Below are 20,210 nucleotides of genomic sequence, written 5' to 3'. Positions count from 1 at the left end.
TTAAAATTTATTTTGAGACAGTGTCTTGTGAGTTACCCAGTTTGGCCTCTTGCTTCAGTCTCTCTAATAGCTTCTATTACAAGGTATGCCACCACACTGCTAATTTATATATTCTAAGTATATAAGTTGTATCAGATACATGATTTGGAAATATTTTCTTCTCTTCATAGGTTGTTTTGAACTTTCTTAATGATATCTTTTGAAGCACACAGATTTTAAATTTAAATTGTGAAAAGTCTAATTTATCTTTTTTCCTTTATTGTATGTACTTTTTGTGTCATTCTAAGAAACAGTTGTTTAATTGAGGGTCATGCATATTATGCTTGTGTTTTCTTCTAAAAGCCTTTTAGCGCATCTGTTTAGATCTTTGATCCATGTTGAGTCAGTTTTTGTATATGATGTGAGTGTAGGTTCCGACTTCATACTTTTTCTTATGGGTATCCTGTCAACACTACCAGTGTGTTGAAAACACTGTTCTCATATTAAATTATTTTGGCACTCATGTCAAAATCGATTAGTTTGACTAATTAATGTATAGATTTATTTCTATTCCCTTGATCTGTATGCCTATCATGCATTTGTACCATACAGTCTTATTTATTATAGCTTTGGTAGCAAGTTTTGAATTCAAGAAGTATAAATAGTCCAATTTTGTTGTCTAAACTATTTTAGCTACCCAGAGGTTCCTTGTAATTCCATTTGAGTTTTAGGATCAGCTTATCAATTTCTGTAAAAATAAAATCAGCTGAAAGTTTTATATGGATTTTGTTTAATCTTTGCATCAATTTGAACAGTATTGCCACTATAATGATATTAAATCTTTTAATTCATGAACATGCTGTGTCTTTCTGTTTATTTAGTTCTTTAATTTCTTCTAGTGTTTTGTAATGTCCAAAATACAGATTTCACTTCTTTCATTAAGCTTATTCCTAAGTCTTTTATTGTTTTTTATGCTTTTATTAAAACAAAGGGAAAAAGACAGAACATCTGTGGTAAAATATTAACATGAAGGTTAAAACATGATGAGTCTACAGAAATTCTTTGTGATTTTCCACTTTTCTGTAAGTCTGGAACTGTTTCAAATTAAAAATATAAAAGTACCATATATAAAAGAAAAACCAACATATAAATTAGCTCTCACATTTCCTATGCTAATTATTGACTGTCAAATCTTATTTCTAGGGATTGGTAAAAATTGATACTTTTCTGAGTTCAGAACTCCAATTCTGACATCATATTTCCATTTTGACAATCAAACAGATGAATACCTTTTCTAATTCCAATGATTAAAAATGTTAGTTAATGCCAAGAGGAATAGTCCCAAAATGTTCAGGGGAAATATATTTAATTTTTAATCCTACAAGCAAGAATTACAATGATAAGTAGCATAATAGGAGTGTGTTGCATGTGTGTGAGTGTGAATGTGAATGACCTATATTTTCCCTTCTTTGTTTTACTATCAGTAAATTTGTTGAAGTCATTTTTCTTTGTGAGTATAATTTTTTTTTCTTTTAAAAAACAAAAATATGTATTTCTGGTTATTGAGTGTGGCATTAAAGCTTGTTCTTAGGTAATACTATGGTAGATTATGTTGGTAGATTATGGTAGATTACGTTGATGGATTATGGTAGTTTATGTTTAAGTGGTTCAGTGTTAGTTTTTACTTTTTTCTACTTTATGAAATTAAAATTATAACTTTCAGTGTACATGCTTTGTTTTTCAAGTGTTTGTATGTATCTATACAAATCATTGTGACATAAAATTAATGTGTTCACCTAATGGATTTTTAACTTTAATTTAAAAACTTGAGGACATGCTATGTAAATGGCAATAATTTTTAGGTGAAAGGTTTCTGTGAATTGACCTGGGACTGAAATATAGTCAGTGTCTAATATGAGTTGGATGTGGCTAAAAGTTCTATATAGTTTTAAAAGACGTAAGCCTAGGTATACCCTTGTTGGCATGTCTATTCAAGAGATATGGCTAATTTTATTTTTTTTTTAACTAATGAGATACATTTTTAAGTCTAAATTAAATGTTTAGTCATTTATAGAAATTTTTCCCAGTTTTATTACAATTCTTTCAAGTCTTTATACTGAGGAAGGCATTTTCAGTTTACTCAAAACGATGAAACAAAAATTTTGCTAGGTGACATATCCAACGAGACTCCCCCCACAACATCTGGCAAGGTATTTTCTGTTTTCAGAGTTTTTTAGGCATTTAATAATGTGTACAGTAAATTAGAATATACAAGAGATACTAGTTATTGGTGTTTTAATGTGTTTAAATAGCACATAATGACTGTGAACTTCATTCTTGCCTATAAAACTTTATCCTTTCCCAGAAGTTTAACTTAGAGACAGATAAAGCAATAACTGAATGAGGGAATTAAAACTACTATGAACCAGTTAGTTAAGTGATTTTAGTGTGTTTTTGGTGAGCTTATTGTTGATAGCTGTGTTGTATGAAGTAAAAACAGTTTAAAATTAAAAGTGCTTATTTTTCAAGATAAGTCAAATTATTTCAGTTAATAGAGAATACTGTTTTGAAATTACATATATGCACTGATTTGATTTTTCTTTTTAAATAGTTGCACAAGAAAAGACTAAACTAACAGACTTTTTCTGCTTTTAAAGTAGAGAACAAGATTTTAAGTATGGTTAAGAACATTTGAAAAATGACAGTTCATCTTGGATTTAAAGTATGTTTTGAATGTTAACTAAACAACCAGATTTTTGGAGGGTTAGCTTGATTCATGCCACAAGCAGATGGCATCCTGCTGCTGGCAAAAGGGGCAGAAAATTCCTTAAGCACCCACCTGCATATGTTCTAGTCTTTATAAAATCCTGTATACGCTTGAACTTTATTACAGTGTCTTGGTTTTAATAAACACTTTCATTAAAATTGAAATTAGACACAAGAATAGCTTACATACAGTCTTTTAGATTCTGTGACCTAAAAAAGAAAACTGTGGACTGGGATGTATATTATTTTATGGCTGGCAAAATACTACATAATATATATAAATCTGTATCTATGTTTTTGAAAAATATCATTACTGAAAATCATATATTTTTATTTTCACACACTAAACTCCATTTCTGCAAGTTTTTTTTTGCAAAGAAATTTATAAAGGTCTGAGGTTTTCATCAGTAAGTTTTCATCGGCCATGGTGATTTATACCTGTATTTACAGCACTTGGGAGGCTGAGGCAGAATGATACCCCTCACCCCACTGCAAAGTTCAAGGCCAGCCAGAGCTACATAAATGAATTCAAGGCCAGACTGCACTATATAGTGAGATACTGCCTAAAAAAACAGTTTTCACTAGTAACCTTTAAGAGAACTCTTTTTTTTAGGTCATGATACTCTTCAGTCTCACTCAGGTTTTAAAATTTACAAATTTGATGCTATGCTATGATTTTTTTTCAGTACTGTGCATTGAACCAAGTGCCTTTGCACTGAGATATAACCCCAGTCATTGTTGTTATTTTTATTACTTTATTTTTAGAAGAGCCTCACTAAGTCATTAAATTGCCCTGTTGGGGTTGGACTCGGAATCCTTGTGCCTCAGCCTTCCACGGTTCTAAGACTACATGTGTGCACCATCATGCCTGGCTTCCATCTTTAGTGTGACCTGCTGGCTCTCAGCAGTGACAATGCCAGGTCTCCAGGCTAATTGAACTGCACACAGGACTTTGTATTGAGATTTTTGCCTACATATGTTTGCTCTTATAGCGATCAGTTTGATAGTTTGCATCATCACATTAGAGTTGGATAATGAATTGCACAGACTTACCTCTTTAGTTATTCTTGTTACTATTTCTATATGTTTTATAAAAGTTCATATGTGGAAACTAGTGGGTAAAATTAAACATAACAAAACAGAACATAAGAAAACAATGTAAGAGATACAGATTTCAAAGCAAGACAACCAGAGATCTTCACTATCATATTGTCTCTTGTTTTTTTCTAAATAGTTGTCCATATATGCACATACAGTGAATTCATACAAAACAGCATAGTATAAAACTGATCAGAACAGGATGATGAAGACATTTTAGGTGTTCAAGACCAGACCATAGGGAAGTCAACAATGGCTGTCACAGTGTCTCTCATTCTCTTCAAAATGGCTGTCCATAACTTCACATGTGTTGAAATTAAAACAAAACAGACTAAAATCACTCTGAGCAAAGAATAATAGTATTGCTGGATTTCACATCATGATGCTACAGAATCAGAACTGGGTACCCTAGTGTCTTTTTCTTCAAAGTAGTTGTTTATTTCATTGTGCATTATATAATCAGTTCTCATTAACTGTTTTAGAAGTTCTATGTATGCATGAGTCTCTACATGTATGTCTGTCCTTTCTGTATTAGAGGGAAAAGCAAAACAAAACAAATTCATGAAACGAAAAAGTCATTTAAAATCACAATACGTGGTTACTAATCTACAATGGTTACTATGGTGTCTCGTTATCGTCAATACAGTTGTCTATATCATCAGGCATAGAATAATTGTACATAGCAGTACATAACAATATTAATAAAAACAAAATACTGGAGACATTATAAGACTTCAAAAGCCAAGTAATAGTCAAACCAGAGTGGGTAGCCTAGTTAATCTTGTCATCTTTAGAGTATTTGCCCATACTCTCAAACTTGATATTATCAATCATAACAGATTCAAATAAAATCAATCAAGACAAAACAACGATTTAACAAACCATATTCAAATAAGATCAGTCATAATAAGACAGTGTAAGTTATACAGGGCTTCAGATTAAGTTAATAGGAAATTAAGGATGGTTACCGTAGTATACCCTGCTATTTTTGGAATAGGCTGTCTGTGTCCTCAAATCTAGTATAAGTAGACAGACTGGAACAGAACATAATCAACCTAAACAGAACGATGACAATAGTGTGGATTTTAAATCCTGATACACTATTAACAGTGTCCTCTGCTGCCTTTTTTTAGACAGTGCCTCCCCTTTCACTTTCATAGGGTGCATTGTATATTTTTTATATAAATTTATTTCTCTTACTGAAGTGAGACTATTTTTTCATATTCTTGTTTTTTTTTTTTTTTTTTTTGTCTTTTTCTTTTTTATCAGTGCCGGGGATTGAACTCACGACCACCTGCTTGCAAGGCAGGTGCTTATGCCGCTGAGCTAAATCCCCAGCCCCAGGTGCATTGTATATTTTGGGTCCCACTAACTCCTTTAGTTTTTAGATTAGGGGGGCAACCCCCTATTTACCTAAGTGGTTCTTAACTTTTTTACCCCTGGGCTTGATCTTAAGATGTATTCCTTTACCTACAAAAGCCTCCAAGTTTTCCTTTGTTATAGCTGAGTAGTTCTCCACTGCACATAAGCGTCAAGTTTTTCCAACTTATCTGCAGCTGCTGGAAGAGCTGCCCTTATTTCTCTCTGGTTCCCTGTCACATAGAGCATTATTTTCTCATATTTGACATTCAGTCCATAAACCTTCTTCCAGGTTAATTATATTTCCTGTTCAGATCATCTTGATGGATCCTATCTCCTGATCTACTCTACCTGTGTTTCTTTTTGTTAGTGTATCAAGGCCATCTATGTGAGAGATTATCGCCAATCTTCTCTGCCTCATTTCTGCTATGCTATTTTTCTGCCATTGGTTGTCTACTTTTCTTCTCCATTCCACTGTCTGTCCTGTTCATTGAGGCCTCTCTCTCTCTAGAATGTCCTTCAGTATTTTTTGTAGGGTTGGATTGGTAGTCATGAACTCCCCCAGTTCCTCTTTGTCTTGGAAGCATCTTGTTTCTCCATTAATTTTGAGAGACAGTTTTTCAGGGTTCATCAATCTGGGTTGGAGGTTATTTTCTTTCAGGGCTTAGAATACTTTGCTCCAAGCTCTTCTTGATTTGATAGTTTGTGTCGAGAAGTCTGTCATGATTTTGATGGGTTTTCCTTTATAGATGATCTGTTTCTTTTCTCTGACCGTTTTTTATACTCTGTTCTTGTGATGAATTTCTGGGATCTTGATTATTATATGTCTGGGTATAGATCTGTTTTGGTTGTAGCAGGCTGAAGTTCTGTATGCCTCATTTATCTGGATATCATTTTCTTTTCCTATGGTTGGGAAGTTTTCCTTATTTCTGTGAATAGCCTTGTTAGCCCTGCTTCTTCACTCACATGTTTTATTCTTAAATTACTGATCCTCTTGTCATCTTCTAGCCTTTGTATTGTTACTTCCTGGTTCCTTGTTATTTTTGAAGAGATCTTTCCTTTCATCATCACACATTGCAAACCTATCTTCAGGCTTTTTAAATCTATCTTTAGTTTCTTTCAAGCAGCTTTGCCAGCTTTCAATGGAGTTTTTTAATTTCCTGGTAATCTCTTTGAATCTGTTTAATGTATTCTAGGTTTTTTTTTAATACTCTTCATTGAAGATTTCTCTCCTTTTTCTCTGTTCCACCATTCTTCCATCTGTGTCTTCTTGAGAGGTGCTTAGCTAACCCTAACCCTATTCTGTTCCTGCAGACTAGAATATTATCCTAGTGTCTCTATTTCATTCTTGTAAGACTTTTTATGGTTAACTTTTATGTGACCACACTGTATTTGTGATGCCACAATAATCTTGCTACCAACTCACATTCTAAGTGCCTTTTGTGTGTCTAGAATTTTGTTAAGTATTTTGCTGACATTATTTGAAGTTTTTGAAAAATATTCCTAGGAGTTCTTATTAGCTTTATTTGAGATAGGTGGAAACTGAAGCAAGCGATATGTTAATGTTTAATAACTGGTTCTTTGTATAAAGACAGATTCTTGATTTGTAGTACTTTCTTATTTCTATAGTACAGAGGCTCCTTCCATCATGGCTGATTTTAAACTACCAATATGAAATCTGTGAAGAGGACTCAGAAAGATATGGACACATTGACTCGATGGCAGTGACCTGTTATTGTTTAAAGTTCATAAAAGTATAATTTTTTTCTTTTATGATATAGTTAATTTCCACTCATATCAGTTTAATGACTTGTTTTTCTATAACATTTTGTTTTGTTTTGTTTTGTTTTGTTTTGCTAGATACAAAAATAGCCAAGTCTACCTCTAACTTAAGTAGAACAGAAATTGCTGGAGGAAGAAGATATGAGAAAGGATTGGGGATACAATGAGGAAAGTGGAAAAAGAAAGAGGAAAGGACCTTCCTGGTTGGAAGTTGAAAGCAATTGATTCAATCATTTTAGAGATAGAGGGAGGAAAACAAAAGATCTTATTAGAGTGATAATTTTTATCAAACTATGCAGTGGTCTATTGTGCATTTGTCTTTCTCAAGACAATACTTGATATACAGACATTAATAATGGTTCCTGTATCTTAAGAGGATGCTTGCTGGAACTGATACCTGTTCTTCCCAACCTTTTCATGTAAACAGTGACCACATCAGGACACACAAAAAACAGTTCAACAAACTGTTAATAACAATCTTATTCATATGACACAGAAAATAACTGAGGGTAAAAAAGAAAGCCAAATGTGATATTGTTGTTACAAATAACAGGAGGGAGCACATTTAGACATTCACTGGAATTCAATTTGATATATGAAGTATTTTTTAATGTGCATGCCCTAATCTGAAGTAAAATCCTATTGTATATGGCTTTGAGATATATAATGCTACACATTAAACATTTTTTCATTCATAGAAGCCTTATATTTTTAATTTAAGTGTTTTGAGTTGTCATAATGGTGTTTAGTTTCCTTCATAATATCTGCAAAGTCAGAAGTGTGCCACAAAGGAAGAACACATGAGAAAGCAAATTCTTTATTAGTAGGAATGATAGTTCTCTCACTTTGCAAAGTTACGTGATATTGTGAAAGAGGAGAAGAAGGTACTATTGCTACCTTAATCAAAATTTTAAAGTAGCTTGTCAAGTAAATTGCCTAAAATGTTTGTGCATACAAAAATACAAAATACAAACCCACTCAGCAAAAAGACTTAATAAGAAACAATTTACATTGTATTAACAGCTAAAGACATTAGGTGAGTTAGTTTCAGGTAAGAAACCATTAACTTTAATCTTCCTGCCTAGTTTTTGTACCAGATAAATGGATACACCTTCCTTCCGGCTTTTGGATTTAGTGATATAAGGCTGTTCATAACATTTCCTTATCCTTTATCTATAAAATCTGTAGTGATGTGCCCATTTCATTTATGATACTGGTAATTTAAGACTCTTTTTCTTCATTTATTTGGTTAGTGTTTTTTCAGTTTATTAATCTTTTCAAGGAGCTAGCTTCTTGTTTCTAGTTTTTCAAGATTTAAAAAAGTTAACCTTAAATCATAGGATAGTTCTGGATTTGTAGAAAGATTACTAAGATGTAGCAGAGATTCTTACTCTTACCCACACCCAGTTTTCCTAATATTATCATTTCGTTAATGTGGTACATTCATTGCAGTTAACGAACCAATATTGTTTAATTATTATTAACTGGTTTATTCTTTCTTCAGGTTTCCCTAGTGTTTACCTGATTCCTCCCCTCATACACACACATGGAAGTTGCTGTGCTCAGTACACTTGGGTATTTGTTCCACCTCCTTAATGGTAGAATCTGTACAAAAATTATTCAGAATTGTTCTGTACAGGAGGACATTTGTCTACCTCACTACTCTATTTGTTTACTTATCTATCATTGTGGGCATATAGATGTTTATCTCTTACTTTGGATTATTAATCCAATAGCACTTTCCATATTTTGGTAAACTGTGCTAATTTTGCCATTGGGTACTCTGCCAGTTGGATTCTTTTATGTTTGACGTACTCTTATCATTGTGCTTTAGTTGGAACATGTCCTCAACTTTTTGGCACAAGATTGTAAAGAAAAGATTACATTTATTTTTAGCAGACAAAAACATAAAAATTATATGTATTTGTGGATTCCTTGCCATGTTTCAATGTCTGTATTCTGCATAATGCTTGAATGGCACTGGACATAATAATCCCCTCAAATAATAATCACTTCTATATGATAAAAGCTTTTAAAATCTTTTCTTATAAAAATACTAAATATTTCACAAATTTGAATGTAATCCATGTGTAGGATCCCTACTCATATTCTCTGTGTTGTTCCAGTTTTATTGTATGGCTATTATAGTGAGCACTCCAGGCATATCTGATAATTTACTGCCTTAGTTCTAGAATCATCAGTTTCTCCAAAGAGCTCTGGTTCCTTTTGCTGGAAAACGGTATTGGAAATCAAGGTCTAGGCACTAGATGTGCTTATTTATATTGCAGCGCTGTTACTTCTCAGTACTGTGACCTGAAAGAGCAAGGAAATAAATGTCTATACTGACTCGTGTACACATCTTAGTAAATATTTTTATATGTAACCATCTGCATTTATGTAAGCTAAACATAAGTTCATATTGATGTCTCCAACTGTATTCCATTATCATACAGATCATTGTACTCTTCTGACTTTTTGGTAAACTCTCATTCCCAAATAAAAGAGTCCTGTCCTACACCAGCCAAAACCCATTTACTTAATTGAGCATTTCTGACATGTTCAGTGGTTTCAGAATTGTTAGTCCATATTCCTTTTGGAAGCACCTTCATCAACAAGAGTATAGTGTTTATATATAATTTATTTTTTTAGTCTTAACAACGTTCACTCATTACTTATTGCAGCTCTCTTCCCCTACAGCTTTCAGTGAGATTATTTCACACACTTTTTTTTTTGGTCACATTCTCCCACTGATACGTTTACTTTCTAGCTTTGTCTTTTCTATAGTACCATGAAATCGAAATCATAATGTATGTAGCCATCTTTTTAAATATAGTATTATGCATTTAAAATTTATTCCTTTTTAGTTGGGTATGGTGGCACATGCCTGCAATCACAGCACTCTGAAAGTCTGAGGCAGGAGGATCAGAAGCTTGAGCCCAGCTTGGGCAACTTAGCAAGACCTTGTTTTGAACAATACAGGCAGCATGTGATGTATTCTGTCTTTCTCCTCTTGCACAGCTACCAGTATTCAGTCATGGGGCTCAACTCTCATGACTTCATAATCTTCATCACCTCCCAGAGACCTTAACTCTAAATGCTGTATTTAGATCAGGTTTTCAGTCTTTTAATTCTTTGCAACAGGGACTGAATTTCATCACATGAACCCTACATGCCATATCCCAGTTAGTAATGTTTTATAACTGTTGTTTAGGTCTTTTGGCAATGTGCTAAAAAGGAATGGTGAGAGAGCACATCCTTGCTTTACTGCCCATAGTAGGGAGAATGTATCCAGTTTCTCACCAATAAGTATGATGCTAGTTATACATTATTTTGTAAATATTCTTTATGAAGTTGAGATTTGCTCAGAGTTTAAGTTTCAAATGAGCATTGGACTTTATCGAACTTTTTTAAAAAATTTTTATTTAACATGAAAAAGAGAAAAAACAAAACAAAACAAAGCGGTGTAAGGGTACAAGTAATAAAGAACTACAAAAAAAAAAAAACAGTAAGAAATCACCAGTTAATAGATTACACATTATCATCTTAGAGATAGTTGCTCAAGTCACAGTATCAAAGCATACAAAGTGAACATTCAAACAGAGAGACTGCAAACAGTTGTGTTCAATGATCCAACCAAAAACATTAATATGGTCAGCTATTTAACACCCCTAAACACACTTGCAGTTGTATCCCTTAGAGCACTTTCTTTCCCTCTCCTTTTTACAACGAAATTTACACATTTTGGGTTTTATTACTCCTTAGTTCTTATTTTTTTTTGGAAGAGAATAAAGTCAAATATGGCAAAACAAAGCTGTCAGTCAAAACCAAGGATAGACATAGTACGTGATGTAAGAACAGAGTACAAGGTTATCAACAATGGTTACCATAATGTCTCTTGTTTCCTTAAAAAGAATTGTCTATCTCATTAGGTATTATAATACCTAATTATACAAAACAGTAGAGAACAAAACAGTAGAGAACAAGACCAATAAAACTTAAACGTTGTAAACATTACAGGACTTCCAAAGGAGACAATAGTCAAACCACAATGGGCATCTTAGTGAATCTTATTGCCTTCAAAGTAGTTGCCTATACCCCCAAACTTGATACTATCAGACAGAATGGAACAGAGTCTAATCAGTCAAAACAAGATAGTGGGAGTATGACAGGACTTCAAAACAAGTTAATAGGAAATCAAAAAAGTTACTATAATATATCCTGCTAATTTTTTAAATTTTTCCCCTTAATTATGAAAAAAACCATAAAAATAACTAAATAATTTTTTTAATGAGTAAGGAAGAGATTGCGATAAAAGAGGACATAACAACATAACAATACAGGTCAAAGCATGACTGTTTCAGTAACCTAGTGCTTCACCACCAAATAACCCAATTAATAGTAGTTACCATAGTGTCTGTCTTTTTCCTTGAAATATTTGAATATAACTTCATATACTATAGCTTCAAATATTTCCATATCACGAAGCCCAGAATAAAGCCTTTCCAATTAATAAGTGAAAACTTTATAAGGCTTCAAGGCCATATAATGGGGAATCATGATTACTACATACTTTTATATATTTGAATCATTACTTACATTAGGGAAACTATTCGATATTCACACATGCGAGATTGATTTATTTCACTTATGAGTATGGTCTCAAGCTGTGCCCATTTATTGATAAATATCTCAATGTGATCCTTCTTTATAGCTGAGTAATACTCCATTGTATCAAACTTTTTTGTCTTCATTCAATGTGATTTTTTTTCTTTATTCTGTTCATGTGTTACATTACATTCACTGATTTCAGGGTTGAACTGCCTTGCATAATTGGAATTCCACTTAGTTGTGGTATATAATTTTTACACATCCTTTTTTTTTTTTTGGTACTGGGGTTTGGACTCACAACCTCACACTTCACAGGCAAGCACTTGAGCTGCTGAGCTAAATCCCTGGCCTTGTATATAATTTTTAAAATAAATTATTTGCTTCAGTTTACTATTGTTTTGTTGAAGATCTTTATAAAAGATAATGATCTATAGTTTTCCTTTCTATAGTGTCCTGGCTGGCTTTGATATTAAGTTAATTCTGGCTTCATGGCACACTTCTTCTGTTTTTCTATTAAAGACTATGGAGAAAATTTCCTAAACGTTTTGTCAAATTCACCTCTGAAACTGCCTATATCCAGTGTTTGTTTTTTTGAAAGAGTATTAAATTATTTATTCAACATCGTTAGTATAAGGCTATTAAAGTAATTTCTTTCTTTTTTTTTTTTTTTTTTTTTTTGTCTTTTTCGTTTTTATCGGTACCAGGGATCGAACTCACGACTGCCTGCTTGCAAGGCAGGTCCTTATGCCGCTGAGCTAAATTCCCAGCCCCTAAGGCTATTAAAGTAATTTCTTTTTTATAAATTTTGGTAAATTTTGTCCTCAAAGGAATTTTTTACTTGTTATTAAATTTGTAGGCAAAGTATGGTTTGTAACATTTATTTGTAATTTTATAATGTCGATGTAGTGTAATTTTTTCCTGTTTGTTTGTACTTGAAACTTAAGAATTTTGTTGATTTATTCTAAAAACCAGTTTCAGGTTTTGTTGATTTCTTTTTTTCTGTTTTCAACAAAACTGTTAACTGTTTTCCTGTTCCTGTTTCCTATTTCTCTGTTTATTTCTGGTTTCCACTGATTTTTACTCTTAATTTTTATTTATTTTTTACTTTTGCTTGCTTCAGGCTCAAGCAAAGTTTATTGGCAATGAACTTAGCTTTTTAAAAAAAAATTGCTTTAACTTGATATTGTTTTTACTATATATAAAATTTTTAATATTGAGTTTTCTCTTCTGCATACTATATTGGTTTCATTAAGACTTGATTCTTTGTGAACAGTAATCCAAAGGCATTTTCTTTCCCTCCATTTAAGGCTTACCATATAGTGTTTTCATTATTTTTTTTCTTTACTACCAGCTTTCATCAATTTCCTGACTGTTTGTCTTGAACTTTTCTTGATTTTATCCTGCTTAGGATTTGTTGTTAGTTTTGTGGTGTTTTAGTTCAAATTTTAAAAAAGTTTTGTTTTCTGCAACGATATTTGTATCCTTTTTCTTTTTATCCTTTTCTTCAGAAATTGTACATAACCTCACAATTTCCTAGTTTTATTTTTCAGGCCTCTTTTTCTGTTTTTCAGTTGGCCTATTGCCTTAATTACTTTTCTTTTTATTGAGAAAACATACTCAACACCCAAAGTTAATGGAGGAAAGGTTTAGTAGACTCACAGTTTGTAGAGGTTTCATTTCATAGTTGGCTGGTTCCAGGGCAGGATGACATGCCAGAAGGGCATCACAGACGAGAAACAGTTTTTGGCAGGCAGAAGGCAGCAAAACTGCAAAGTAGCAAGCAACAAATGGCAAGTGACAAACTGCAACAATAACCCTTTTTCTGTCCCTAATGTTCTATTCAGACTACAGGGTGCCCTTAATCCTAGAGTCATGCCATAAGTCAATCCCAGTATCATATCATTAGTCCCAGCATTATACACTGAAGGTCCAGCCACCTCTGAAAAGCTCCACATGGCTGGGCATGGTGGCACAGACCACTTGCTAAAATCACTAGTTCAGGTAATTTTTGGCAGAGAGGGATGAGGGAATGAGAGTTGATAACTAATGTCCCAAGAGTTTTAAGGTTCTCTGTTCTATATTATCTTTTTTTTTTAAAAAAAAACATTCTATCCTTTGAACCACAAAGATTTGCTATCCAGTCATACTACTTAATTTATTTATGTAAGTGTTGGAAATCACCATACTGTGTACTCTGTTATAAGGACCTTGGAGAATCCAATGGAGCTTTAGCATGCGATTATAATTTTGTAAGTTAGAAATACCTAAAATTAAAATACAAAATGAAATGTATTCGGGTGAAATATGAATAAATTTTTAAAATATGTAAATTATTTTAAAAGTGTTAGAATATGGAATGCTTTTGAAGTTTTGTTTTGTCTGATGTGGTAAGCACAGCCATTATATATGGCCTATTTAATATTTTCTTTAAATAATAAAAACAGTAGTTGTATATAGTATTGAAACATTAGTATATGGATAGATTAGGTTTCCAACGCTGGAAATGAATGTACAAAACAAGAAAATAATTAGAGGCTATAGTCTTCTACTTTTAATGTGTACCCAATTTAGCAAATAAATGTGTAAGTTGTAGTACTTCCCTCTCTGAGGCTATACAACTCCTAATTTGCATTCCATCTTCTAATGACTGGTTTAGAAGACAGAAGTACAGAAATCTAAAAGTCTAGGATGTTGGCACTGACTTTGTGGAAAGTTCAGATTCTTGCATCACTTCTTGGGTATGTGCAACATTTTCAGTTCCCACAGAGAAGTTGATCCCTGGCAGAAGGCAGATAGGCTTAGCCAGCCTGAGTCACAACTGGAGAATTAGGGAAACTTTTTTTTAAAAGAATAAAGGTCCTAGTAAGATCAGCTTACTCTAATTAAACAGGAAGTAAAGGAAAACAGTATTTGAATCTGGATCACATGTGAGAGAAAACATTCCAGCAATTTTAGGTTCTTCTGCTGTGACAGATCAATCAGTTTAGTTTCCTTTGACAATATATTGATTCACCCTCACAAACAGTAATAATCTTCTGGGATTGTGTGTGTGTTTGTGTGTGTGTGTGTGTATGTATGTGCATGCATACACATGTGTGTTATTGGGCCTCATGCATGCTAGGCAAATACTTTACTACCAGTACTTTCCTAGCTCTCTTTTATTTTTTGAGTCAAGGTCTTACTAAGTTGCCCAGGCTGGGCTTGAACTCATGGTCCTCCTTCCTCTGCCTCCTAAGTAGCTGAGATTGCAGACATTTCTCACCACAATAAGTTCCTCTATTATGTTTTAACCCCATCTGGGAGCAGTACAGTGCTCTTTAAATGTGATTCACAGGATAAACATAGATTATATTATTAAGGATCACAAGAAATACCACTAATACTACTTTTCTGCTCTTTTTCCTGATTAGAAATTTACTTATTGGAAAAGCCCTATAACAGTAAAATAAATTACTTTTGTTTATAATTTAATGAGTAGTTTTTATATTAAAAGGAATAAAAATAAGCAGTATTGTTGAAAAGCTGAGGGTGTGATTTTATGGCATTGTATTTTGTAGAAGTTAATTCCATTTGCAAATTAACCTTTTAGTTTTTGAAGGTTTTCTTTTTAAATTTTATTTCTTTTTTTTCTTCCCTTTCCACCCACTTCTTAGGAGTTATGAGCACAGATAGTTAATATGATGTTTCCCTACCTAAATTTAAATGTCTCCTTTGAGAGAGACCTACTTTGTTTCCTTGTGCCTAAAAAGTTAAATTGCCTTATACTTACATGAGATTTACATTTATTATAATCACTTGTTTAAAAATACAGATTTAAAGTTTGTAGGTAATTTTGGTTTAGCATACTCAGCTGTTTTTGCTGTGAAACCTGTTGTGTTCAAATGATGACAGTTCAAACTAGTAGTGTGGAATTCTGTAAGAGATAGTATATTTTAAATTGTAGTTTGAGTGATTTAAGTATCTTCAGTGTTAATTTTGACTGAAATCACCCTTAAATATTGATGAGAGATTTTTTGCAGGACCTTTTAAAGGGGTCATTGGATGTTCAAATTACCTATATAAAATGGTGTAGGTTTTTATGTTTGTTTGTTTATTTGTTTTTGTCTTTTTGAAACAGTCTCACTCTGCAGTTCAGGCTGGCCTTGAGCTCACTTTGTGGCCCAGGCTGGTGTCGAACTTGCAACAATCCTCCTGCCTCAGCCTCCTGAGTGCTGAGATTACAGGCATGCACCACCATGCCCAGCTAATGATGTGGTATTTACATATAGCCTATGCATATCTTACTAAATACTTTAAGTCAGCTCTAGATTACTTACACATGAAGCCATCATTGACCTCACTGCATTTTTGATGCTTGGCTGACTGCATCTGCAAATACAGACTCTGCAGATAGGATGGGCCAGCTGTATATTGAATTTTTGCTTTATTTATTCACTTTAAACCCTAAGTTATTGCTCCCATTCTACTCAGTATAGGTACTCAGTAGGTACACATACATAATACTTTTCCACTGTGTGGTAGTCCTATTTTTACTTTGTAAAGTAAAGCTAAGAGATACAGAGTAATATATGTAATAGCAGTCCAGATAGACAGATATAGTTGGGACCAGCTAGATCTCATCTTTCTCTGACTTTAAAGCTTTTATTCTGTCAAGCAGGCAGTCGTGGGTTCAATCCCTGGTACTGATAAAAAGGAAAAAGCCAAAAAAAAAATACTATCTAAAGCTTTTATTCTGTCCTACAATTCAGTCCACTTCTAATTTACCAGCAGTCAACATGATATTTTCATCAAAGGTTTACTATTTAATTAATTGTATTTGAATAGCTAATTGTAAGTGATCTTTCCACTAATATACAGTATGAATTAATATACGGGTTACAAGCTTCTAGGCTTGTATTTGAATTATTACTGTACCTCTTGCTAAATATTGCTTTACTTCTTAAAAACTATTGCTTTAGTATTTATAATTCGGTTTTGGGAATGAGATTTATTTATAAAACCTATTTCACAGAATGCTGTGACAATATGTAAGATATTTATAATCCAATTATTTTTATAACATTGAATAAAATAAAGTACTCAACAGACTACACATTATTTTTTGGATGTATCTTTCAAATGTGATGGTTGTATGTTTAGAAAACAAACAAAAGGTAGTTATTATGGACTCATTATCCCAAGACTGTTACTATGATTATAAAAGAATACAAGTTATTGACAATTTTCTTTCAGTTCATACTATTTGTATTAGCTTTTCCCCCCGTAACAGAATACCCAAATAACAATTTAAAAGAGAAAAGATTCATTTTGATTCATGATTTTAAGCTTTCAATCCATAGTCAGCTGGCTCCATTGCTTTTATGATCGTTTTGAAACACAAACATCCTGCTAGAAGGCCATGATTGAGGACAAATGCTCACCTCCTGGCAACCAGGAAGGAGAGGAAGGACGCAGAAAGAAAGGAGGAGAAGGGGAGAGAGAAAGAGGCAGGAAGTAAACAACTGGGATAAAGATATGTCTTCAGGACCCACCTCCTTCATTCAGTTAGACCATACCTTTTAAGTCTCCATCACTCCTAAGAATATCATATGATGATTCCATTAATAAATCAAGCCACTGATGAAGTTATAGCCTTTAGGATCACCCAGTCACTTTCTAAAAGCCTCATCTCTGAACCGCTGTTTTTTGCAACCAAATACAGTGAGACTTTGGGGAACATTTTAGATGCCACCATTCATATACACATCATGTATATTTTCATACTGTTCCTTTATACTATGAGTACAATTCAAAAGACTTAACTTAAATTTTTGGATCTCATATCATGTTAAATATATAAAACTACTACCTCAGCACTAAAGTCTAAAAAGAATTCTAGATCTCATAAATACTTGGGGTCAGTATACCAGAACTCCAGTTACACAAGAAATAACATCAAGAATCAACAGATGGAATCATATCAAATTAAAAGTTTCTGCACAGCCAAGAAAAAACCCAACAGAATGAAGAGAACTTACAGAATGGGAAAAAATTCTTATCATCTTATTCCCCAGACACAAGACTAATATCTAGAAAATACAAAAAAACTCGAAAAGTTACACCCCCCAATAAAAGAACTAATCAGAAAATGGCCAACTGAAATGAATAGAAACTTCTCAGAAATAGTATAGATGGCCAATAAATACATTTTAAAAAATGTTCAACATCTGTGACCATTAAAGAAATGCAATTTAAAACAACATTGAGAGTCTACCTTACTCCAGAAACATGGCTCCAGAGATCAACCAGTAACAAATGCTGGCAAGTCTGTGGGGAGGGGTGAGGGTTGTTTCACATTGGTGGGAATATGAAATAGTACAGTTATTATAGAAATCAGTGTGGAAATTCCCTAAATACAGAAACTAGGAATTGCGTTCTACCCAGCTTTTCCTCTTCTAGGTATCTTCCTAAGAGTTAAAGACATCATTTTACAGTGATACATGCATAACCATGTGTATGGGACCACAGTTCATAATAGCTAAACCTTAGAAGTGGTCTGTCTGTATGCCTCAAAACAGATGAATAAAAAAAAAAAATGGGGAGAAGCTGGGAAGATGGTGGATCTTCAAAGTAAAGAACCTTTCTGAGAGAGACAGTTCAGATGATGGAATAAAGCATCCTGGAGAAGACCAGATGGAAGGAGATGGATCCTTTTGACCCAGGAAGAAACTAAAGGGGGAAAAGAAAGAAAGAAAAAGAAAAGAAAAATGTGGACAGAAGGCTGGAGTCAGATGTACTTTCACTGGAGCTGGTCACACTGTGTATGAAATGTAGTCCTGCCCCTGTGCATGATCCAGTAGCCAAGGACGATGTCTCTCTGAAGCTATCCCTAACTGGCCCTATCTGAATAGCACATGCCAATGTGGTGAGGCCTCCCAGTGGTGTTGACCAGCTCAGAAGGGAGAGGACAGCCTGCTCCACCCATGCTTGTATTTCAGTGGTCACCAACAGACCGGGGCAGGCAGCAATCCCTAGCCAGCATGCTTCAGAGTAATTGTAGCCAATATAGGAAGTTCCAGGGACCATCAGTATCCATTTGTCTGGAAGGAACCAGAAACATGACAAGAGGAAGAAACAAAAGGAAGTCTCTAGCCTCCAACCCAAACAGTACTGGCCCAGGAGAGGAAAACACAAGAGAGATTGGGGATTGCACACCTGCAGTTTCTGAAAAAGCAGTATCTGACAAAGAAATATCTTTGTGACGTTATTAAAAAACTCAAATACTAAGTAAAGGAAGATATAAGAAAAATAATAAAAAATACTAAGCACCTCTCAAGACACAGAAGAATAGAGGAGCATAGAAAAAAGAGAGAAACCTTTGATGAAGAATATTAAAAAAAAAACCTATAATACACAAAACAGATTCAAAGAGATTACCAGGAAATTAAAAAACTCTCTTGAAAGCTGGCAAAACTGCTTGAAAGAAAATAAAGATAGATTAACAAAACCTGAAGATAGGTTTGCAATGTGTGATGATGAAAGGAAAGATCTCTCAAAAAATAACAAGGAACCAGGAAGTAACAATACAAAGGCTAGAAGATGACAAGAGGATCAGTAATTTAAGAATAAACACGTGAGTGAAGAAACAGGGCTAACACAAAGGAACTACAAAGGCTATTCACAGAAATAAGGAAAACTTCCCAACCATAGGAAAAGAAAATGATATCCAGATAAATGAGGCATACAGAACTTCAGCCCGCTACAACCAAAACAGATCTATACCCAGATATATAATAATCAAGATCCCAGAAATTCATCACAAGAACAGAATATTAAAAGCAGTCAGAGAAAAGAAACAAATCATCTATAAAGGAAAACCCATCAAAATTATGACAGACTTCTCGACACAAACTATCAAATCAAGAAGAGCTTGGAGCAAAGTATTCTAAGCCCTGAAAGAAAATAACCTCCAACCCAGATTGATGTACCCTGAAAAACTCTCTCAAAATCAATGGAGAAACAAGATGCTTCCATGACAAAGAAGAACTGAGGAAGTTCGTGACCACCAATCCAACCCTACAAAACATATTGAAGGACATTCTAGAGAGAGAAAAAAAGACCATGGTTTCAGAAAGAGTGACAGAGGGGGCTCACTGAATGGAGCAGACAGTGGAATGAAGGGAAAATATAGACAACCAACAGCAGAAAATAGCATGGCAAAGATGAAGCAGAGAAGATTGGCCATAATTGCTAACATGGATAGCCTTGATTCACTGTTGATAAAAAGAAACACAAGCAGAGTAGATTAGCAAATAGGGTCCATCCAGATGTATATAAGAAATATAATTAACCTGATTTATGGACTGAAAATCAAAGATGAGAAAATAATGCTTTATGTAACAGGGAACTAGAAGAAAGTGAGGGTAGCTCACCTATCAGCTGCAGATTGGTTGGGAAGACATGACACTTTGGTGCAGTTGAGAACTAGTCAGCTATAAGGAAGGAAAACCTTGAGGCTCTTGTAGGTAAATAGATAAAACTTGAGACCAAGCTCAGGGGTAAAAAGATTCAGAACCACTTAGGAAAATAGCGGGTTGCCTCCCTAGTCTAAAAACTAAAGGAGTTAGTGGGATACAAAA

General features: G+C 33.7%; 1 protein-coding gene and 1 non-coding gene across 4 annotated transcripts in view; one reads left to right on the top strand and one right to left on the bottom strand.

The window, feature by feature from the left end:
* Nucleotides 1-20,210, top strand: part of Rasal2 (RAS protein activator like 2) — a 305,910-nt gene that overhangs the window by 63,566 nt on the left and 222,134 nt on the right. The gene's annotated exons all lie outside the window — the stretch shown is intronic.
* LOC111758352 (U6 spliceosomal RNA) lies at nt 9,034-9,137 on the bottom strand. The gene has a single exon (XR_002792539.1). It is a non-coding gene; the product is annotated as a U6 spliceosomal RNA (small nuclear RNA).

Source organism: Cavia porcellus, unplaced genomic scaffold (genome assembly GCF_034190915.1).
Source record: "Cavia porcellus strain 051 isolate PalLab524CR breed Dunkin Hartley unplaced genomic scaffold, mCavPor4.1 scaffold_29, whole genome shotgun sequence".
Taxonomy (NCBI): domain Eukaryota; kingdom Metazoa; phylum Chordata; class Mammalia; order Rodentia; family Caviidae; genus Cavia; species Cavia porcellus.
The sequence above is the reverse complement of the archived record's forward strand: the minus strand, read 5'-3'. Positions and strand labels throughout refer to the sequence as shown.